Source organism: Miniopterus schreibersii (assembly GCF_964146895.1).
Source record: "Miniopterus schreibersii genome assembly, chromosome: 21".
NCBI lineage: Eukaryota > Metazoa > Chordata > Mammalia > Chiroptera > Miniopteridae > Miniopterus > Miniopterus schreibersii.
In genome coordinates this window covers 6,428,773-6,453,188 of record NC_138123.1, presented here as the reverse complement: position 1 = coordinate 6,453,188, position 24,416 = coordinate 6,428,773, and the positions used below count along the sequence as shown (strand labels likewise).

General features: G+C 39.0%; 1 protein-coding gene across 4 annotated transcripts in view; it reads right to left on the bottom strand.

Moving 5' to 3' along the window:
* DISP1 (dispatched RND transporter family member 1) overlaps positions 1 to 24,416 on the bottom strand; it is a 100,706-nt gene that overhangs the window by 39,816 nt on the left and 36,474 nt on the right. Inside the window, exon 1 of one of the 4 annotated variants that reach the window (XM_081124058.1) lies at positions 6,193 to 6,355. The exons of the other annotated variants lie outside the window; for them this stretch is intronic. The gene's annotated coding sequence lies outside the window, so the exon portion shown is untranslated. Of the gene's footprint in view, positions 1 to 6,192; positions 6,356 to 24,416 lie in introns of those variants that run through there. 4 annotated transcript variants of the gene reach the window in all.

Genomic DNA, 24,416 nt, shown 5'->3' with positions numbered 1-24,416 from the left:
TGAAATACTTTCTTTACAACACCTCTATGAAGATACGGTTAAACCATTATAGAGAAAACTGAGGGTCAAAAATATTAAAGTATAACCGATCCAAATCACATGATGGAAATTCAATCTCAGAGCCGTACATCTCGAAAAGAAAGGCTTTTCCACTACCTCGAGGTGCTTCTAGGGCATTGCCAAGTTCAACTGGCTTTTATAGGACCACTGGAGGCTACTGATACAATGTTCAGTCTGAAGGTCCACGTGAAAAAGAGCCTCTGAATTCAGTATTTCCCAAGGGACAAGCCCACATTTAAGAGACGTATTTCCCTGAATTAAGAAGAGGTGCCATCCACCCGTGTATCATATGATGCAGACCTGAAAAGCAAGGCCAGGAACTGCCCTGCCCACGTGGTCATTTAGCATTTAAACTATTTCAAAATAATGCCATTGTGAGCTGACAGCAAAATCTGTATCTTGAATCAAAGGAGCGGGCGCTTTTAAGGAACTCAAAAGAATGGTCTTAAAGAAATATAATCTTCTCTCCTTCTGAGACAAATTAAATTTTTTTATTTTTCTTCGAGTTCATGAACTTTCTACCATTACACTCTCCTTCAATAAGAACAGGTCTAAATATCTTCACTTAATCACCTATAAACATTTTATATGTTGCAAGGAACTATACAAAAATAAGGTATTATGGTTATTACTCCCCTTAAGCATAAACTGCAATGTGTTAGAAGCCATTTTCCCAAGAACACAGTGTTATACATTTGAGAATCTATTCGATACCACTAAAGATACATTTCATAAGAACTTTCTAGGTATTAGTGTGCCTTCCATCACATCATAAGAAAGCAAAAAATCCAAAAGTAACGATTACTATTCTTTTACAATGAAAACTTCCTGTTTCCCCATTAAATTTATATTATCAAGAAGGTAGAGTAAATGTATAACAAACACCATCTTTGAAAATGGAAATATACCTAACACTTTTAGATAGCCTCTTTTAAGATAAGATATATATGGATAAAGGCATCAATAAAGATAAACTGTAAATATTATACATTTCATTACTACAAAAAATGTTCATAATATTTACAAAGAGCTCAATGATACAGAAAAAAATTTAAATTGCCAGATAAAGCCCTCCTTCCCCAATTTGTAACAACAACAAAAATAAAAGTGAAGTAACCTTAGGAAGAATATTACAGTGTATGTACCATAACAAATCTGAAGACCCTGAATCTAGCTAGATATGAGTTAGGTTGTCAAAGCAGAGATTGTTATACCTGTGGGGGTGAGCAATAGGAATTTCAGGGCTGTGGAAACATGAATCTCATTTCTCTCATTCATTTTATGTCCAACGTGCCTTTGGTAACAGGTCGATGTGGGAAGAGACATGTGGGTATAAAACAAAGTTTATCTTTTATAGTCTGAGATAAATGATAGTGGATAACATCCTCTTTTTAGCATAAACACTAGTTCCTACATATATATCATATATATTTCAAGACAGATCTCTTTTTCAAGGTCATGCATAAAAATGATCATTCTACAGAATCTTCACCACTTCTCCCCATACTTATGAGACAAGTGCTACATCCATAGCATCAATGCCCTTGACAGAGGGAGGGAGGGAGGGGGGGGGGGAAAGCTTCTTATATCTTTGAGTTCCTATTTCAGATTAATTTAAATTCTATTTAAACTATTCTACTCTGTTAATGCTATTAAGTTGCACTAATTTCCACTGACTCCTAAGTCTGGAGACTTATGTTCATTTGTATAATTAAGGATATACAAAATAAAACTAGAGATGCTCTCTATAATCAGAAATATCTATCAGTAGCCTTTCAAACAAATTCTAGAAAGCCCTCTGATAAGTTAACTAACCCAAGAACCAGCCAAGACATCCATTTAGAGCCTGCTGCAGATCTTGAAGGAAAGGCAATAAATATAATAAATATTCACAAAGTTACGAGTCTATTGCAGCGGTCTCAGCCCTTTCTGCACATTACAATCACTCAAGTAATAAATAAATAAAAAATTACAGACACCGGGCCTTGGCCCCAGAGGCTATGACTTAATTCATACTGTAATGTGATGTGGGCATTAGTAATTTTGAAAATGCTCCCAGATGATGTGCAGCCAGGGGTGAGAACCAATGACTTATGTTGCATAAAATTAATGCTGATCAATCTATTCCGAGTGGCAAGCAACTGCCTCTCAAAATATGCAACATTAAAAAAATATTGCTTGAAGAATGTTGCTGTATATTAAAAAAAAAAAATTGGACCTAGTACTTAACGTTAGATACGCTTTGTAGTATTTGAATTCGCTTCCCTTTTTTTGTTTTGTTACAATGAAAAGAGGTCTAATCTATAGTATTTCTGAAGTTATGAGGGTGGGGATAAGGGTGCGGCAAAGAGACACCCTTAATAAGACATCAGTTTGAGGGACAACAGTGCAGAATTCACGTGGAACAATGTTGTGAAAATATAAACAAGTTGTCACATAGCCACAATAGCTTAGATCATTTGAATAAAGTTTAGGATATAGCCAATTTGTCTACTGAGTTTATTTAACTCTCAAGAAAAAATATATCCCCAATCTGCCAATCTCCAAAAAATGAAGCCACAAGGCCCTCTATTAAAAGAGCATGTTTCCTTTCCCAGTGTGTTCTTTATTTCTGCTATGTCACTCTTCATTTCTGCCGGGTTGTTTTCATAGTTTCTATGTCTTTTTCATGCTGTTGAGCATCCTTATAATCATTCCTCCGATCTCTATATCTGATAAATTGCTTATCTCTATTTCATTTAGTCTTTTGTAATACTCTCAACAATAAAGATAGATTTTTTAAAAAAGTATGTCTTTATTGATTTCTGGGAGAGAGAGAGAAACATCAATGATGAGTCATCGATCAGCTGCCTCCTGCACGCCCCCTGCTGGGGATCGAGCCCATAACCCGGGCCTGTGCCCTGACCGGGAATCCAAACTTGATCTCCTGGATCACAGGTTGATGCTCAACCGCTGAGCCATGCCAGCTGGGCAAAGGTAGATTTTTAAAACATAAAACAAAGAGCATGTTTCCTAAAGCTTTATGGGGAAAAAAGTAGACAGGAAAGAAAAAGATTTTTTATTGCATTTTAAGCATCTTAAATGTTCCAATTCTAGGATCAGACAGCCTCCAGACACCAGGCCTGCTACCCCGCCTCACATCCCTGCCAAATAAGAATTACAAGATGCTTTGGTAATAAACAGGCCCCTCAAGATGTGATCGTTCTATCGTTAGCCCATAATATTTCATCTCCAACTATTTTGGCTCCACTAAAACTGCAAAACAGGCAAGTTTACAATTGAGCAATCTTATTGTATCACCACAGCTTTTGCTCAGCGACAGGATCAGATTACTGAGCTTCACTAATGCTGCTGAGTAGATCACAAGTGTGTCTAAAGTCACCACGAATGTCTAAGACTTCACACATCTCAAAACCTCAAAACTTAGCAGCTCAAAGGAACAAAACCATTACTGAGGTCAATCAAATTAAGAAAATTCTATTCCCACATAGTGTGAGCCAAAAGAATGTGAGAGAATTTTTATGCTGTCTTCCATAAAGTCAGAAATTGAGATCGATCACCACAAAGGCCTTGGAAATTGTTTGACGTAGATGGTAAGCTGTTGTTTTTTAATGCTGCCCTTGGAATTACCTCAGCTTTCCCCGCAATTGCTAAGTATCTGATACCACCAGGCCCCGCTCCCTGCTGTTCGGGGCAGCAGCAAATCAGATTCCTAGAGCAGCTCCCCAGATGGGTTCTTCCCTGCAGAGCCCACCAGATAACACCCCAAGGGGATCCTTCCATCTACTGGGCAACTTGGGAAATGGCCCTCAAAGTTTTTATAGGAAGCACAGTTAAGAGATATGCTTTACCTAAAGACTCTGAGATTTAAAGCTTAGGAAAATATCTTTTCTTACTTGAATTGGGTCAGTAAGTTAACTTAGTAAGAGCCTGGGTACACCTTTCAGAAATATTTTTTCTATTCCTTACTTAAATCATTACTATAAATGCTTATGATTCTGCTATTTGCTTTCTTGTATAGAGTAGATGAACTGAAATTCTATTTACTGTTCATGTGGGCTTCCTGTTTGCTCACAAAGGTAATTAAATCACATTTTTTTTCAGTTAAATAAGTGAATGTCCTTATCTAGGAAGCATATAAAAAACATCTACAGCGTTCCCTGTGAAGCTTTTCTTGCAATCGAATATGTGAGCCTGTAATAAGTGAGCCTGTTTAATAGAGATTAAAAAAATAAAAGAATAAAAATTGAGACAGAGCAAAGGCACCGCTTTCCCAAGTCTCCCTTTTCTAATTTGCTAGGGTTGCTCTGTTTTATATTCTTCCCGAAGGCTGACAGGCTAAGCAGTTCATTTGTCCATATCCTGTGTTAGGATGTGATCAGAAATTACAACTTTTTAAAAATAGGAATTGTTCATGTGGTCAGTGTGCCGAGGCTGTGTCTATCACCCGCACTGAGCTGAGGCAGAAGAGCTGCGCCGTGAGAGTGTCTGATCCAGCCCCAGGGAGCACAGCAGCCAGAGTTTCCTGCTGCCACCATTTGTCCCCCCTCTGCCCTCCTCCAATTCCCCCCACCCCTCTCCTTCTGGCAATCACCATAATGTTGTCTGTATCTTTTCTCTTTTCCTTAATCCCTTCACCTTTTTCTCCTAGTAACATGTATTTTCTAAAATGCTTTGTAGGGCCATCATTTCCGACTCTTAAGTATTATGCATCTTTTTCATAATCAGTGCAAACAGTTCATGCTCACAGCTCTATCACTCGGGTCTAAGAGGTGAGCTATATGGAGCCTGGACAGCATGAAAAATACTCTGCCTTATTTCTGTATACTGAAAGTTACGAAGGAAGCACAGTCCCATGAAATACTCTAATACTCAAGATTTGGGCAATGAAAGCATCCTAAGGTAGTTTTTTTGAAATGCAAAATTCTAAAATAAATCAAAGAATGCAAAAAGACTACTCGTTTTAACATTTTTTAAAGAGTAGAAATGTGTCAACAGACATTAAAACCATGGGAAATAGTGAACCCACTGTCTCCAAGTGAAACGCGAGTTCAGAGCTTATTTACATAGTTTGGTGACTTCCCAGCCATCAAAGGGAACTGGAGGGTTTTAAAAGTATAAATACTAACATCTATAATAACCCTCTAGTGGGTAAAAAGAACATATTTCATTCTTTTTCTTTCAACAGTAATACCTGTCAAAGAAAATTTTAGCAAACTGTGAAGTATGCTCTCTGTTTCTGGCATTTTCACTGCAAGTCATTACAGTCAGTCAATGGTTTGCATGAAATGCCCCAGTTTTATGAAATTTTTATCTCATTCTTTTAAGGTTTACATTTCACTCTCAGACACACAAGTCTTTCACAAGTTAAACTAGTTTGAATTTTTCTACCAGTCACATATAAATCATCCATTCTCATTTTAAGCAAAAGTAAACATGGCAAATTTTTTCTGACTTCTACTTTAAGGAATAAATCCGATTATAATGTAGTTACCATTGTTCCAAAATGCCCACAGCACATCATAAGGCACTTGATCAACACAAACACAACTGGACAATGTACACCAAGTTGTGTCTTCAAAATTAACACCTATAAGAGTTAAACTTCCCGGTAGAAGCTTAGTTCTAAGTGGTTATCTTCACGAAACTTCTATTTTTATAGTGGGGAAGATGCTAACATTTTATTACTTTCTTACAATATCTGATTCACAGAAGCGATTAAAGTGACTCCTACAATTTTGCATCCAGTTTGCAACCAAGTGGTAATAAGAGTAGCACATAGTTTTAAAATTCCCTGATTTATTTAGTGGTTAAAGAAAAACCTCAAAGCTGGAAACGATGCAAACTGCTTTAAATCTGAGGTTTCCTTCCATCTTCATAAAGAAAGCACATTTTAATAAACCACCCTGAGAAGCAGCCTGCCTTACCTTCCTGTGCAAGACAGAAGACGATTGCGACACACACCGGCCTTTAATGCACGGAGAAGCCCTGCCAAGTTCACACTGAAAAGCAAGTGTGAGCTGGAATTTCAAATTCAACTCTAGAGGCACCGAACAAGGTTCAGCTTTTAAAAAAATTCTCCCCGGATAACGAATCTGCACAGACAGGCAGACGCGGGAGGAAAAGTATTACCTTGATGCTGAAAGCAGAAAGTCCCCTGGCTCGGCTGGGTCAGCGAATGGTCGCAGTGGCAAAAGCCCCAGCAGGCTGCCCGCAGAAACAACGCGACAGAGGAGCAGAAGCGGGCAGGGGCCGCTCTCGAGCGGTGGGACAGGCTCAATGACAAGAGCCCGCAGATCAGATGGCTTTGAATTAGGCGTGTTAGGGGCTGGGACTTGCAGTGTTTGCTCTCCTATAGGGCAGGAGTTTTCCTCCCACTTAACCCCTAGGGGCAAGGTCTTAATAATGGTAACAGCTGGCCTGCAGAGGGGCTTGATCTGAGCCCAAGGTCACAAGCCAGGATATGAAGGTGACATATAATTTCTAGCCTTTTCCTGCTTCCACGGAGAAATGGCACGAAGGGCTGGTTTTCGTTAGGAGCTCCTTTGATCTTCTGGATTTCAAGTTACTTAGTAGATTAAAGCCATGTTCGCTGATATTATTTGCTTGCTTAGACTAACTTAAGTGTCGCAGGCTCGGTTTTCTGACACGCGGGGCTACTGCATTTAAACTAACACAAATAAACACCAACCCGTGTTTATTTCCGAGTTCCGGGGATGCCTGTGCTCTTTCGCACATGGGTTTGTGGGACCTGCTCTTTGGGGCAGAAAGTGCATCGTTTTCAAAGAGGCAGAGTCTTCTTTATTAAAGAGGAAAGTATTGTTTAAAACCGTGATAAGTGCTCCTCGTGTTTCCCCAAACAAAACCAGCGGTTTGTTAGATGAATTTGACACTGCCTTAAAAAATGTGGGGCCCGATGATGCCACAACCACGACACAAAAGCCTTGTAAAAACCTGCAAACCAATGCTTTAAACTGACATAGGACATCCACTGGCAAATAGGTGATAATTTATGGAAACCATGAAATCGAACTCCCCATGATTTCTTTAATGGAAGTGTGTAAACAACTCTTTTAACAGGGTGTACTGATTAATTATATGAAGATAATTAAAGAAAATAAGACTATGCCCTGGCCAAAATAGTCAAATCTATAGAGACTAAAGGTAGATTAGTGGGGGGTAAGGACAGAAGGCAGGGAGTGACTGCTAATAGGTATGGGGTCTCTTTTTGGGGTGATAGAAATGCTCAGGGATTAGATAGTGGTGATGGTGATGAATACATTAAAACCCACTGAATTGCACACTTTAAAATGGTGAATTCCATACTATGTGGATACATCTGTCTCAATAAAAAAATAAAGGTACAAATTTCTAGCCAATAGGCCAATAGCTCTGCTATTCGCAAACTGAATGTGCGTCAGAATCTCCTAGAAGGCCTGCTAGGAGGCAGACTGCTGAGTCCCATCCCCAGAGATTTTGAGTCTGAGGGCCTGGGGTGGGACTTGAGAATTTGTTTTTCTAGAAATGCCCAGGTGATGCCCACATTCTGAGAGTCCCTGTATTAAAGACAATATATGAGCTCATAGAGGGTAGAAAGAGCCAATCCTGGGGAGGGAAATGACAGGAGGAGGGAGAGAGGGAAAAGGGGAAGCACTTAGTCAAGTAAATACATTAAAAGATTCAGTCCCACCTGACCAGCATGGCTCAGCAGTTGAGCATCGACCCAGGATCCAGGAGATCTCAGTTCGATTCCTGGTCAGGGGGCGTGCAGGAGGCAGCCGATCAATGACTCTCATCATTGATGTTTCTATTTCTCTCCCTCTCCCTTCCTCTCTCGGAAATGAATAAAGATATATATATATATATATATATATATATATATATATATATATATTCATTAAAGAATATATATCTTTATTCATATATATATATTCATATATATATATTTTAAAAAGATTCAGTCCTTGCAATCTTAGGGTATGCTGATGTCATGTCATATGTATGGCAAATGCTATAATACCTAAAAATCCCCCAAAAAGGAAAGCAAAGGTATTTAACACTCTTTGCTGCCTTGGTTTAGCTTGTTAAAGCAGCCCCTCAGATCACCACAACAGCCTAATAACGTGCCCTCACCTATGGTCTCCTCTTTCCCATCTAAGCAACACAGAGCTTCCAGATTCATCATCCCAACATCGTATCATCAAGCTGCTCCCAGGCCAGAAAACACCGATGGGACCTCCGTACCCACCACGTGAAGTTTAAACACCCGGGTTGGACACAAGACCCTCCGATGTCTGATTCCTTCCCTTCCTACGGGGTGCGCTGCCGAACAACGGGCTTTACTCCAGCGAGCTGGTGCACACCCCGAGCGCTCACCCCCTTCCTTCCACCGCAGCGGCCTTCGTTCACATTTCCAACAGCCACAACCCATCCGTTCTCTACAGCGCAGGACAAGTAACACATCTTCCATGAAGCCCTCCCTGACTACCTAAGCCAGAAATTCCCTCATCCGATTCTCAGTAAGCACTATGACCCTGAGATCTCTCTAGTGGCACCTAGCACATATTAATTTTTTTTCCTGCTCACCTGTATACCTCGTTTACCCTCTTAATCTACACTTAACCGCAAGGTGATACTGTTATATTATTATTTTTATACCCTTCAGGAAGATCTTGTACCTGGCAGGCACTTAACAAATATTAATTTAAAAAATGACGTTTTACAATTTGTTCCTATTACATATGTCCTTTATTAAACAGAATATATGTAGTTTTGGAATGTAATCTGCAAAATAAAATTCAGTATACAAATCCTATTTTCCTGCTGACTTATATGGGCCCCAAGGACACTTCTACCATCGCTGTGGGAAAGAAACAACAGTCAAGGTCCCATATATTATTGTAAGTCTGACTGCAATGTTACACTATTCTCAGCTTTTAAATCCTGAATATTAAACTGCTTCCGAATAATGAGAGATGTCAGTCACTGGCTTTTCTCTAAACCAGTAGAGGTCACTCCAGAAGCTATCATCCAAGCTGATTCCTGGGCAGTTTTGAAAATTTCTTTCTGTTTTGTTTCCAAGGTAGGACTGTCCTTGGCATTAGCAGACATGTTTTTAAATGATGAAAACAAATAAAAGTGGTTTCCCCCACAGTAAGCCGTTAAGTTTAATAGACTTTCTGCTTAATTGCCAATTGACTTTATTGTAGCAATTATGATTTCTGTGATAAAGCGGAAATAGGTGAATCTGGGAGACTTAATTTGTATTCATTACATCCTGTGCTTCATTTGATTAAAAACTATCAATGCAGTTGACTCTTAAACAATGGGGGAGAGCGGTTAAGTGTGCCAACCCCGGTGCAGTCGAAAAGCCACACAGAACTTTTGACTCCCCCAAAAGTTAACTACTGATAGGATACTGTTGACAGGAAGCCTTACCAATAACATAAAGTTGATCAACACATATTTTGTCTGTTATATGTATTTCATACTGTATTCTTAAAATAAAGTAAGCTAGAAAAAAGAAAACGTTATTAAGAAAAGCATAGTCCTTGCCAGGTGGAGGGGACCAAAGGGGGAAAAAGGGGGGCATCTGTAACACTTTCAACGATAAAAAAAAGAAAAAAAGAAAGAAAATCATAGTCCTCGCTAGGTGGCTCAGTTGGTTGGAGTGTCGTCCCGTCCACCAAAAGGTTTTGGGTTCGATCCCTGGTCAGGGCAACTGTGGGAGGCAACAGATTGATGTTTCTCTCTCACATAAATGTCTCTCTCTCTTCTCTCTCTCTCTCTCTCTCTCTCTCTCTCTCTCTCTCTCTCAAATTAATACATATATTATCAGGTAGGATAAAAAAAAATTTAATTATAAAAAAGAGAAATACATATACAGTCCTATATATATTTGTTGAAAAATCCACATATAAGTCAACTCACACAGTTCAAATCTGTGTTGTTCAAGGGTCAACTATAATCCAGAAGCATTTTGATCATCCAGAATGAAATTTACTTATTAATCTATACAAACCAAGTGAAGACCAAAGCTGGGGTATATATTTTAAAGCAAAAAGCATAGAGATTAGTAACTTTCAGACAAAAGGCAGTCTTTTTTGTTTCTGTGAAGAAGAAGAAAAATCTTACAAGGAGATACAAAAAGCAGACAAAAATTTGAGCTCTCCTTAACGGAACCAAAAAATTACTATTAAAAAAACTTTTTAAAATGTGAAAATAACTCCGGCAGGTTAGATTACAATGGGTCTCACGTTGGAATTCTGGTGAACATTTTATCTTGATCTGAGCAGAGTAAACAGCTTGCTGCCTGAGACGCTTTCTCCCACACAAAGTATAAAGAATGTGTTATGTTTTAGAGGAGATGGGAGGCTCGGATTTGATAGTTTTACATCAAAAACAACTGGATCATTTCAGCCATAACAAAATAACCAGACTGTAGATCATCTAAGAATATAATCTTATGATGCACGAAGATTTCAAAGCAAAGCATAATACACCCATGGGCTCTGGAGAGTTTCCCAAATATTTCTGGTTTGCAATCCAGGATTTCAAAATAAGATGTTTTACTTTTACAACAGACACTCCTGGCATGAGCTCCACTCCTAGCATGAAGACTGCTGTGTCTTAACTTAACTTAATTAGAACAGTATTTTAACACCTTCAGTTGCATTGTCACCAGACCTTAAACGAATCTAAATGAATGTGGTGTGCCTATGTTCAGAGGGATTATGACCAATAAATTAAATTTTCTGTCAAGTTAGACTTCTAATATTTATGGAGAAAGTTACCCTTGCTTTCCTTATGTCATGAAATAAAAATACCTGCCAGTTAATTTTCCAAAAGTCAGACTTTACAGGCAAATACATGTGTCACCTGCAAACACCTGTCACCATTGCTAAAGGCTTAGATTAGGTAATTCTGTGACACATCACATTCTCTGATATCAAATGAAGCTGCATGGGAGAAGGTAAATGAACATTCTAATCCTATTTTATTTACTTATACTTCTTGTAATATGTGGTCATATTATTTTTGGCAAGGAGAGAACTTTAAATTACCCACACTCTAAGATAGAAGGCATTATTAGGGTTAGGCACTTCACAAATGTCGTGGGAGTTGTTTTATATGTTGAAAACACACTTATTAGTTATTCAGAAGTTCAAGCAGTTCAAAATTATGAAACTCATGCCATGTCTGGTTTCAGAAAGTTGTTTCTATGAAATAAAATTCTGTGAGATGGCTGTTAAAGGGTAAGAATTTAATAACAAATGGAAAAGGAGTAAGGATATTTATATCAGAATTTAAGGATGCAATATATATACTAGAATATTTTACTTAGGCCTCTCAAATAAAAAAATTTTTAATATGTTTTTATTGATTTTGAGAGAGAGAGGAAGGGAAAGGGAAAGAGAGAGAGAGAGAGAAACATCGATGAGAGAGAAACATCCATCTGCTGCCTCCTGCACGCCCCCTACTGGGGATGGAGCCTGCATCCCAGGTATGTGCCCTGACCCGGAATTGAACCTGTGACCTCTTGTGCATGAGAAGATGCTCAACCAACTGAGCCACACTGGGCAGGGCTCAGAAATCTTTTAAAGTATCCCAACATAGCAGGGTTGCTAGACTGAAACCACAGACATGGCTGAAAGGTTACATTTATACATGAGGGTACATTAGAGGCTAGGATTAGGTTATGGAAGGTAACAGTTATCTTAACATCTTTAAAGACATGTCACAGAGCTCAGCAAATGCCACTTCAAAAACATGAAAACAAAGGTCATCACAATGACTGATATGCTCCATGATCTGGCTACCCAACAACAGCTATCTTTGGCACACTCGCTGCAAACCCCAATGCCGAAAGCCTAGGCAAGTTCTAGTTGGTCATTACCATCCTAGACCTTTCTGGGTTGTGAGCCTTAACAGACCTCCTGGGTGTCGACTGATAAATGCTCCAGTGGTGGGAACTGACATGACAAGGCAGCTGTCCCGAGCCCCATACTAAGCCACCAAGTGTGTGCTATGACCTGTGCTACTAGATTCTGGCATCCCCAAAAGACTCACAATGCTAAAACTGGGGCTGGAAAAAACCTGCCCCAGTCTTAGGTATCCTTAACCTTTGACATCTTTAGAAAAGAAAAATCCACAAGTTGCTCTGTTAACCTGTTCCCAAGAACTCAAATGACTTAAGAGAGCAAAACTTTTGACCAAAATGTCAGGGGAAGTATTTAAATTGAATGTATAAACATTCCTATTCCTTTATAACAAAAACTGTACAGTGAAAATGGCCATGACCCATATGTAACAAGCATTTGGTCCAAGCACTGCCTTGGCCAAAGAACACCTTGAAGATGGGCAATCAGTTATATTGATTACAAAGCAGCAACAACAAAACAAGCTTCCACAGTCATCGATCAGAGCTCCAAGTTATGCTAACAACAGGATCTCACCAAGGCCACCTCTTTCTTCAAAGGAAACAAAAAGAGCTACGCATCACAATCTATTCGAAGTATCCAGTATTTAGATGAGGCAATGGTCCGTCGCCGAAAGTGCCCAATACTACTGTACAATAAAGGGTGGAAAAACAGAGTCAGAGAAATGAAACTAGCACGTTCTCTGTTCTGTTCCTAAGTTAAAGCATCTGTTTGGCTTAGTCACCCAACAGTCTTCGCTTTCTTGGACATCTCAGTGAAGGACCAGGAATTCCTATGGACTCTCCTGAGTACCCTCAGGCCCCATTCCCTTCACAGGGCATCCCTGCTGCCACCCCTATGGGATCTTAGGCAACCAGAGCTCGCCCCTCGCCTGCCAAGTGGAATGCCTCAGTAATAACACCGCCCACACCCTGCCGGCTTTGCACGGAGTCAAATCCAGCACCAGGATCAAGCTCGGGACCTCTATGTAAAAACAAGTAGAACTGTCACAAATCTCTAACATAATCCCTGAGTTGGCATAAAGCTGAAATGCACCTTTTACGTAGATCAGAGCAGCACACCTTTTGGAAAGAACTGCTTTTGCTAATCTGTGGTTCTGTCGGCAACAGTGGTTGCTGTCGATACTGGCACACTGGCCACTGGTACCCAAAGGCAGTGCCCAGGACAACTACAGCTGAGCTCGGGTTTTATAAAGTCTTGATACTGTCGAGGACTAAAGTTGTCAAGATCTCTCAGCAAATCTACTAAGATGGGGGCAGTGTTTATTGTCTTATTCTCACAGTGGTAACTAACTCTGTAGCCTTCTCGGGGGGGGCAAGTGGAAAAAAGCGGGGGTAGGTGAGAAGAGAGAACAAGGAGGGAAGATCCTGGTAGCCACGTAGTCTTGTCTCTGAGGGCAAAGGCCCTTGAGCTGGTCAAATAAAACCCTTGAATCCAAATTAATAATCATGTGCAGACCTCACCAGGCCACAAGAAAGAATTTTTTCTGATTCTGAACTTCAAAGCATAAAACTAATATATCCCATTGGTGTAATATATTTTGAAAGGCAATTAAATTTGTATATAGCGATACTCTGGATTCTGGATTCTGGTACTTTGCTTGGAAAGTTCAACTGTGGAGTTGCACAAGTCTCCCTAAAAGAGTGTTTATTTTTTTAAAGTTGCTTTTAAAAATTTAAATCCTGGTCCCTTTGATCAAGACTAACTTCAAATAGAGGAGCAAGGAATTTTATAACAGCCAAAGATTTTAATGATTTCCCTTGGATCACCTGGCATCAGAGTAAGTCTATACTGGCTCGGAGAAGGGAAACATGTAATAGTATTATTTATACAAGCAGAACTTACCCTTTTTTTTAGAATGTTTTTTAAGAAATGAACTACTCCCACTTTCAAGAACAAATCTGGGAACAAGTTATCTCCACTTGGCTCTGGAGTGTACCAATCATACAGAAGGGAGGTGTTTAAATCTCAGAATTTATGAGTTACCCCAAAGATGAATGCCAATAAGAGGGTCCTATTGTATTTTTCATCTCTTCTCTTGCGGAAGGTTTAATGCTAACAACTTGTGACTTTTTTTAAAGACTAAAGGTTAAACAGTGAAAGCACAGGGAAGGAGGAAAAGGAAGCTACCAGGGCAGCATCTTATTGCTAAGCAAATAAAAGAATACAATTCGAGTAAGTTAATATTTTATGAACCAACTTCTTTTCCAAATAAAGTAACTTGCAAGTTCATATTTTAGATAATATGGCTCTTAACAGTAACATCCCCACTCTATATTTACACACCCAAACGAGTAGTTTGATATAGGAAAGCTAATTATTTTATCCACAAAAAATAAACGTAGCTCATCAATTTATTGTCTTAATTCTTTAATGTCTTACGAAATGAGTCAGTCTTAATTTTATACTTCATTTCTAACCATTTCGTAGGTAAACCTTTGAAGAGAATACAAGTGACCCCTAAGAACCAAAGAGATAGGGTGAGAGCAATCCTTTCGCAACGTCGAAATAAATCTCTTTAATCTACTCAGTTCCAGTCACTATTTTTCACTTTACTCCAAAACTTTCAAGTACAGTTGCAGGTTTTATAAGTGCTTTTTAAAAAAAACACACAAAAAAACTAAAACAACAACATTCCTGCTGTAAAAATACAGTCGTTCAGGTTGAGTCCTGCAGATCACCTGGGATCTATCTCAAGGTCACATCTCTGCGCAGGGCGCCCCGCTCCGGGCCTGTCCCCACCGCCTCCTACGTCAGCGCTCAGGCTTGAAAGCACGTGCCCATCACTCTGCTATTTTTCCAGCTCACATTCTTCAGTGAAACGTAAAATAACCAAATAGGTTCAACAAAAGTTTAGGGAAGCTTATGGATACAGTGTGATTGCCTTTTATTTCTCGGCTGTCTGGGCCCTGAGAACCCACCCCAGTTAACTGTGAGTCAACCCCCTGTAATTAGCTTTCCGAAATCCCTCCCAGAAGAGTTTGACAAGTGAGGAAATGAAGGCAAACGGGGATAAAAGGGACAAAAGGAGAAAAAGGAAGTGACAGGCAGAAGGTACAGGGAACGCGGGAAGCAGGCACAGTACCAATATGATAAATTTAAGACAAACGCAGCAAACAATGGGGCAGAAGCTAAAGCAATCAGAGGGGAAAACAGGAAACAGGCGAGAGTGCACAAAATCCAGCCCTGAAAATAGGTGAGGCGGGGGAGTTTTAGGTGGTTTCCCTAACAGAGTAGTAATCTTGGTCTCGAACAACTCCCTGGGAGAAAATCCACAAATGGAGACAACTGCAACACAGCACACGCCCGCAGAGCTCTTAGCAGGCGGGATGGAGCCCTCCTGCACCCTGCAGCTCTGGAGATGCCAGCTTCGTTTTTTATTCTAACCCACAACATCCATTATAATTCTGGGCACAGGAACTTGCTGAAAGCACATCAGTAAGATCTTATGAGAAACAAGGGATCCCAGGGACATGAGTCAGTGTCCTCTGGCCCATGAACCCTGTTGCTCAGTTCACGCCTCCCTTGCAGCAAGGAGCCGGCTCCATCTCCCGTCTCCTGCCAGGCTCCCCAGAAGCTCTTGAGCAACTCCCCGCTCCGGGGCAGGAGCTCGGCAGGCTCACACTCCCGGTCCTACAGGGCACAGCTTTCTATTTCTGATCATGTTGTGGCCTTTGAGATCTTTGTCTTGACTCTGAGGCCGGCTGTGTGACTTCTGTTCTCTTACATTCTGTCACTGCCACAGGGAGTGCCAAGAGCCGAGCAGGAGGCTCTTGTATCTGGTCTGCACCTGAGTGTCCAGCCTGGTGCCTAATAAGGAATAGGTTTTTGATAAATAATTTGCACAAGTACAAGTAAATGTACACATATGCCCTGGCTGGGTGGCTCAGTTGGCTGGAGCATGGTCCCGTGCACCAAAAGGTGGGAGGTTCGATTCCTGGTCAGGGCACATACCTGGGTGGCAGGATCGATCCCCAGTAGATCCCTAGTTGGGGGAGGCAGCCGATTGATGTTTCTCTCTCCCTTCCTCTCTCTCCAAAATATCAATGAAAACATATCCTCGGGTGAGGATTGGGAAAAAAAAAGTAATTGCTAGTAATTACAAGCTGATGCTTGGTATTTTCTCCAGAGAGATAGAAACTAAAATATTTGAGGGCAGGAAATAAACCTTCCATCTTGATATTTCTGGAGTTTAACAGAACACACAGTAGGTGCTCAGAAGTTACACAAAAGGATGAAACCACTCACTGCCTGTGAAATATTTCAGACACAATAGTTTTACAGATAACACTACAGCAATACACGCTTGGTGATAACATTTTACTCACGCTTTTGAATAAAATATTTTTAAAAATCCTCCAAATCCTATGAGTACATTTTAAAAAGTGCTTTTACCCATGCTTAGCTAATTTTTAAATAATATTTGTTCATATTCTAGTGCAAATCTGAATGAAGTCATACATGTTATCCAAAACCAATAACCCCATGGAATAAATGGCATTATTAATGATAAAGGACACTTTCACACAGACCCAATTAAGTAATTTTATAATTTTATTAGAGCATGACAGAAGAGTCCGCGTAAGTGCAATAAAGTTTAATGGAAACTCAGTCTGGTACTCAGAGTAGGCATTATACGCAATGGAAGCATAAATTATAAATACGAAATAATCTCATAAGTCTCTATTTCCTCAGAAATTAGCCAACACACACTTATGATGAAATGTATGAGTTCAGAGTTTGCAGATAGCTATGGCGACGCTATATATTGTTTATACAGTCTGCACTTGAAAAATGAAGCTATTCTTTAATTAGCTATTTCTAAGCCAAAGTTAATGGTTGTTTGAAAATGAGGCTCATTACACGATTCTGTAATGTACTTTGTAATAACTAACATTAGCACACAGCTGTACAAACATATTTACCATGACATAGTCTCCCACCACAGGTGTGTATTTTCCACCCTGAGCATTACTAACATGTATCTGAGACCGGCTTGATTTAGTATTAACACTGAAGGGAAGAAATATTTCTTAAACTATTTAACTACTTGTAAAATAAAATGTTAACCCAACAGAACTCTTAATATGTCATAATTCATCTTATTTTTGCATTTTTATGCTCCAACTTGTTCCCAAAAAAGGGGTTTATGGTAGCTTCTTAATTCCTTTTTTATTTTAAGATATATTAATAATACAATATTCATCTGGAAAGCCAATAAAATCAGTCTCAAAATAAATTATATGACTTTCATTTACCAGCAAACATCACTTACAGTCATGACTATATTTTATGTTTTTCTAGTAACACAGTAAAATATAGCTTAGGAAGGTAAACTATTCCAATAGTATAATCAAGTGAGTAGAAATCACTTTATTAGGTAACACACAAGTCCCTGAATAAGCTAAAGATAAATTATCCTTTCTAATTTTAATATAAAGTATATTAAGAGAAAAGGTTTCAGAATGAACTTTTAGCCTCTTCTGAACACCAAGAATAGTAATAGGTTAAATGATACTGCAAAAGTCTACAAATATGTTAGTATATAATTAGCATCTATGGTACAGTTCAGAACAAATGGCTTAGTAATGACTCAGGACATGAAAGATCAAAGGCTGGTGATCTCTTAAGAGCAGAGCTTTATTAGGGAGCTCACACAAATGCATTTTCTATCTACCAAATAACTCAGACTTCGATCTTGGAGATGACTTTTTGGTTTTGGAAGAATAAAACAGATTAAAAACCTCACACTGGCAGGTAATCGAACACCTTCTATGTTTCGAGTGATTTCTGAAGATGCCTAAACCTTTCCATAAAGGACATGAGAATATTTTTCAGCTCCTCCTGATTATGAAAAGGTACAAGCAGACTACTGTTCTTTCTTTCCTACAACAGGGACCTGAGTTGTAGGAGTGCACAGCACATATACTAGGTTTTATTTGACCTAAATACAAACACTGAAGCAGACAAGGATCATAAAAAATGTATATAAGCACAAAATCAATGTTTATTCACTCAACTGCCTCTTTCTGAGGCACCGCCCAAACAAGACATTAGCTCGCAGGTCCCCTCCCCAGCTTCTGAGCAAACATCTCAGAGCCTGGGAATGTCCTTGGTGTCTGATAAGGCAAAGATTTAGAGTAATAATGGTCAGTATACTTGGAAGACAATGTCAAATATTTCTGGTATCGAGACTTTGACAGGAATGTCATGTTTAGAGAAACATGCCTAGACGCTGGATGTCCCCAAACAGCTTTAAGGAGTTAAGATTGACTTTGGAAGTCGATAAGAATCCCCTTGGGAAAACAGCCTGGCACCTTATTTACACGGTTCATGGCAGTCTTTCCAGGTAAGAAATCACAGCTGCTTTCCTGGGAGATGGCAAAGGAAGAATCTCAAGACATTTCGGGGGACCTCAAGAACTTGAGGAATCCGCCCAAAGTCTGATGGCAACTGTGTGGCTTGGTTTCTCCACCTTGAGAGGCTAATTAAAGCTCAACCTGGAGATTCCAGCAAAGCAGACTGAAGAGAGCCTATATGATCCATTACTAATCTTGTTATGTTTATGCAAATATCCAAACTGAAACTGGACTTAATGCACTAATAAACTGGTCTTAATTTGGCTCTTTGATAAAAATAAGGGTAATTTCACAGGGGAAACCTGTGTTCCCATACAATCTATAATACACAGTTGTGGACATTAGACTCTAGTCCAGTTAATTGTCTTCAAGCTTTTATTTTCCACCTATAAACTGAACTGGATCTTGAATTTTTCATCACCAGAGATGTTACTTGTTGGTCGGGGCAAACAACATCCGAAATCTGGGCCAGCCAGACTTGGGGCACCCCAGTATCCTTACCTGGAGTATATACTCCCTTTCATCGTGACTCTTGTTGTCCTAACGTTTGCCCCAATAATATTAAGATTTATAACACAATCCCTCAGAAAGTGACCAGGACTTTACAACCAGGAGGATTTAACCAGAAAGCTTATGTTTTTTCTCAAAGAACATGGCCAGTGAAAATCAGATGGCAACAATTCACCTGTAGGACATCAAGACACAAAGCAGAAGGAAAAACTGACAGGAAAAATGCACAACTCACTGTGAAGCCTTAAGATGTACGTGGAAGAAGACAGATTCTTCTGATGCAGATTAGATATGGAATATTTTTTTGAAAGCAAATCCAAAATGAACATGCTCATGTTTTTAAGGCATATGTAGGTTAACTAAGACACCAAGTACTTTAGCCTCTGAAAACACAGAAAAGTAAATATAATAAAACTGGTACGTATTTTAAAAATATAAAACACTCAAGTGAAAGTGAAAGCTGTAGATGTTAAGAACTGTTTCCCTGAGGGAATGGGGCCTACCTCATTATTTCTGGATTTAACCAGACTATTAAGTGCAAAATTAAATTATTCATGACAGGCTCACTGAATTGCCTCCTAGAAAGTTTAATAAAGCACCCTAGAAACATAGAACAACTCCTCATAAATTTACCTGGCAAATGCTTTTTTAAAAAATATACAAAATGAGATGCTAACAATATTTTAATTATATTTTTTAAAATGTCATCATGTTCTTATTTTAAAACTTAACTGCAGTATAATTTACACTCAATAAAATTTTCAGATTTTAAGCATACAGTTCAATGAGTTTTGGCAAATGGACGAATACATGCCAATCAAGATAAAGGGTATTTCCATCACCACACAAGGTTTTCCTGTACCCCTCTGTAGCCAGTCTCCCCAATGTACTCTAGGTACCTGATGACTGACTTTCTATATTTACAGATTACTTTGGTCTGTTTTAGAACTTTGTATAAGGAACCATATAATATGTAGTCCTTTGTACCAAGTCTCTTTTATTCAACATATGCCTATGAGATTCATCCACAGTTGCATGTATCAGTCTTCATTTAAAAAAATTTTTTTTTTTAGATTTTTAAAAATTGGTTTTGAGAGAGGGAGAGAAACACCGATGTGAGAGTAAAACATGCATCGGCTGCCTCCTGCAAGGCCCCCACATTCATTTTTATTGCTGAGGAGTCTGTACTGCATTGAATGACTACACCACAACTGTTTATCCGTTCCCCTACTGATAGACATTTAGGTCGCTTTCAGTTTTTGTCTGTTCTGAATAAAGCTGATCTGAACATTCATGAGTAAGTTTGTGGGCATATGTTTCTATTTCTTTGGGATATATATGTAAGCATGGAATTGCTAGGTCATAAGGTTCCTCAATGTTTACTAAGAAACACCCTATTCTGCAGTGGTTATGCCATTTTACACTCTCATTAGAAATGTTCCACTTGTTCTGCCTTCTCTCCAAGACTTGTTATTCTCAGTCTCTTTAATTTTAGTCAGTCTGGTGGTTGTAAGTGGTATCTCAATATAGGCTTGAAACAACTGAAGTGTCTTTTCAAGTCTTTTTCCATATGTTAAAAAATTGTTTATTTCATCATTGTGTTGTAAAAGTTCTTTAAACATTCTAAATATAAGACCTTTGTCAGACATTGTGTTACAAATACTTATAAGTCCTATTTTGTGCCTCACTTTTTCATTTTTTAAATGGTATCTTTTGAAGAGGAAAAATGTGCTATTTTCTTGAAGTCCAATTTATCAAAACATTGTTTTATCCTATGAATACTGCTTTTCCCCCCCTATGAAATTGCTATGGTTTGAATGTTTGTGTCCCCCCAAAATTCAATAACATTAGGAGGTAGGGCCTTTAGGAGTTGATAAATCATGCGGGCAGAGCCCTCATGAATGGGATTAGTGCCCTTATAACATTTGGATCTCTTAGCAAGGTTAATAGCATTACACAGAATCCATGTCCAAATCCCCAATTTAAGAATTTATTTTGCTGTCAAGACTTGTTATTTCTTGAAACACCACTTATGGAATCATACAAAGTATACTATGTGAATAAACTTATTAATGCTTTTTTTTTTTTTCAAGAATGAATCACTATGAGCAGTAGACAGGGCCAAGGAATACACACTAATATACGGCAACAGCCACAAGCAAGAGTGATCGTGGACCCTTCTCTCCTACACGCTCCTATCCAGGGTTCCAGAAATATCCATCCTAACCTGCTCTTGCTTTGGACGTGATATCAATGAATTCTTGTGAGTCAGCAACCTCTGCCTTGACTGCCGGAGAATTAAAATACACTCCCTGTTTCTCCATCAAGTGGGATTTGTAAAAAGGAAGCAAATCCCACACTTCTCTTGGGTCTCTTCATCTCCCTACCCCACCCCCCTCCCGCCCCCATTGAGTTTTCTGCCAACAAAAGAACTCAAAAGGCTCAGGTCTCAGCTAGGACTAATCTCCAAGTGATTTCATGGAAGAGACAAAACTTTTCCTTACTTTCTTCGTTAAGGTTTCTGCTCTGAAACAGCAAAATGGAAAAGGCTTAAAAAAGTTTCGTTCCAGATCGTCAAAAATGAAAACTGTCTTCCTTGGCATTTGGTAAGACAAGTACTTAATTGCTGAAGTAACAGTAGCGACATTAAGAAATTTTTAAAAATTTTCACCCATTAACCCATGTCTTTAACATAATAGATATTTTCCTTTTTTCTGTTTCTTGTAGCCTTTGTCCAAAGCACATAAGTTTCACGTAGTTGTAATAATATACGGCTATGATTGGAGAAAAACAGTACATGGGGGAAAATGATAAACCAACAAAAAGCTTACATTTGGAAGCAAACCGGTGTCACAAACGAGACAGTGTCCCAAGTGCTACTGTTCGCATTGTAAGAAAATCTCTAGAAAGAGTCTCTTAAGGAACTGTGGAAAAGCTCTTATTTGGGGAAAACAGATTCCCTACCATCAATCAGTTCAACAGACAAGACATATGGGGTAACTGGATACTCAACCAAAACCTGGCTTTCAAGGGATTAAACATCAATTTATTTAATACTCGCTTACTTAGATTTTAAGGGCATTTTCTTCCCTCGTTCTTAACTTAAAAATTCTTGACCTCAGAAAGGATCCCTAGACACTTTCCTAAAATATATCACAACCAGAAATACAAAACCTACACTACTCAAAATATAAAATATATTTATTAAAAATCAGAATCTCAGAAAAAAGTATTTATTTTAAATGTTTCAAGTTAAAAACAAGTAAACTAAGAAATCTCTTATAAGTCTTTCAAATAGGAAAAAAAAAAACATACAGAAAACTGAATATTACCTGTTATTCAAGATAAGGTTGTCACAAAAATAACCAAAAAAAAGATCTTAAACTTTTCATAGCTCTGATAAAAGTTAGTGCTGTTGATGTCTAGGAAGATTTAGTTACTCTCTCCCAGTTTGGGAGAAAATAAGGATTATTCAAACCCTTCTGGATTGTCTGTTATCTTCCATGTGCAGCTGCATTTATTCTGTTATCAGATTACATTCTGATAAAAACACAGAGAAACTCAAAATTTAAAAGACACTCTCATTAGAATTTTATCATTTTATACTGCCCGCAGCATGCCCTTGCTCCAGAAAAAAAAAATTTACCACAAGTAGAACTTATAACGCTTTTCATTCAATAAAAATAGCTCTGAAAGTTTTACTTTTAAAAATTCTTTACTTCTTAAGATTGACTTGTCCAACACATATAATAGCTTGAAAGTCTTACATTTTAGTTTGTTCGGTACATATGTGTACACATGTACGCAGGGACTCGCCCCATCTCAGTCATGTCCATGGAGTAGCCAGCCTATGTTTCACACGGGTTGCTCATTATGAGTGGCTAGTGCATCTAAAATAAAAAATTACTAGAGGGCCCTTCTCTCTAGTCATTACTAGAGGGCACACCCATCACTTGGAAGGGAATGGCGGAAACTCAACCTGGGCCATGTTGGGACTATTCTGGGTGATTCTATAGGCCTAAACCATCTTCTAGAAGGGAAGCTGGTATGAAATGCCAACTTGCTCCTCACATTCAGGCAAAGCCACTTTGCAAATCCGCCCAAAATGGTGAACTCCTTAAAGTTTCATAGTCATTATTTCAGGGTTTTGTAGCCAAGGACCCAGGAGAGTCGCAATCTGAACCCATGATTAGTGACTCAGATTAGTGACTGAAACGATCAAATGATGATGGGTCAGCAGTGCCAGTGCTCTGTTATTATGACCTCTAACCCCGTTCCAACCTGTTACATTAGAACAAAAGCTCTTTCTATTCTTAACGAGATCATTATTTTGAACATAAAAATATTAAAAACAAAACGGATGTGATATTTGTAAATAATAAAGCAAAGAAAACCATCAAGAAAATGAAAAGGCACCTACTATTTACAAATCATATATCTGCTAAGGGGATAATATCCAAAGTATATAAAGAACTCTTACAACTCAATAGTAAAAACATAATCTGATTAAAAATGGGCAGAGCATCTGATTTTTCCAAAGAAGACATACCAATGGCCAGCAGGTACATGAAAGGATGAATGTAAATCAAAACTTAATGAGATATCACCTGTTAAAATGGCTATTAAATTTTAAAACAATATGCTATCTATAAATAATTACCTAGTTCAGGAAACGATCATGCTCGAAACTAACAAGTATTCTGACTATGAACCGAAGAGTAATGGGAGCAGAAGACACCTTGACAAGTTTCTTTTCATGTCCACCGCCTGAGAAATGCCCAGATGCTCTGGCTACGATCAGAAGGATGACAAGCAGCCGGGAAAACAAGGGCTTGGAGCTCAGGCATTCAAACAAGTATTTCAAAAATGTGCCTCTCTTAACAAGCAACACCTGAAGGTGTGCGAGGGCAACACACACCAGCTTGCAGCTCCGTTTCCCATTAACCTGGCATCCCAGAGGAAACCTGATAATGTGCTATCTCTGAAACGGGTCCTCCGGCTTCTGAGACTTTCCCCCCGCTCCAAATCCTTTTAAGAAGATCTCAACCACACGCTTTGCGTTTATGGATAGTTGTGCATTTAGCAATAAACTGGTCCTTCCCAGAAATGTCTGCAGTTAAACAGCCGGTGCTCAAAGAATTCAGAGACATCCTCCATGGGCCTGGAAATCCCCATAAGGAACCGTTTTGAACAGCCGACCCCCTGCCTTCAGGTAAACCAGATGAACTCCAACCGATCTCTCTGGAACCTCTACGCAGACATGATGTTTCCAATCACTTGTAGCTATTCTCAAGTCCCTTTGGGCAAAGGCCTTTTCTTTCTAGGTTTTCTAGGTCAAATGATTGGCCCTGTGTTAGCAAAGATCACCTTGAGTCTCTCTGTTTCAAAGGCAACGCAACCTACGATGGTCTCTCAAAGCAGTATGACACCAAAGTACACGCCAGCTTCCTCTGCCTTTGGGACTGACAGGGGGAGTCCGTGGAGTAGGGGCTTCAAAGAGCTGGCCCCCGCCAGCCACAATGTGTCTCCTATACTGTTAACCCTCTTT